The sequence below is a fragment of the Dysidea avara genome, chromosome 1 (assembly GCF_963678975.1).
Source record: "Dysidea avara chromosome 1, odDysAvar1.4, whole genome shotgun sequence".
NCBI classification, from domain to species: Eukaryota; Metazoa; Porifera; class Demospongiae; order Dictyoceratida; family Dysideidae; genus Dysidea; species Dysidea avara.
The window spans coordinates 25,911,928-25,912,514 of NC_089272.1; positions in this window are offsets into that span (position 1 = coordinate 25,911,928).

Consider the following 587-nt stretch of genomic DNA (forward strand, 5'->3'; position numbering starts at 1 on the left):
AAGTAACGAGGCCTACTGAATGAAGCTTATTCACCAGCTTCTTACTTATAACCAAAATTTGCATATTGTCCAACAGCGCAATCATGTCACGTGATAAGGTGGTAGTTTCACATGTGACAGCTTAAGGCTGTGGACACAAAGTAATATAATATGTAATATTATTAGTTACTTTATTTTATGGGTAATATGTAACTGTAACTAAATAGTTCAGTTGCAAGTAATATGTAATATGTAACTAGTTACTTTTACAAAGTAACTTGCCCAACACTGATTATAGATTTATTTATTAAAGATACTGTATTGGTTTTGCGGACATACATGCTTAGTGCTGCATAATTTTTTGATTGTATACATGGTGTTTTATAGCAATCGAAATACAGGGAGATGGTCCAGTGATGGTATAATACAAGATGAAAATCCCAGTCCACCAGTGATATGTAATAGTACCCACTTGACTAGTTTCTCTGTGTTAGTGAGCTCAGTTGATGCTGCTGAGGTATGCATTGGTACCATAATGATAAATCAACTGTAGATATGTAATATAGACATTAATTTAAAGTACTTCATTCTTTCAAATTAATAGGATT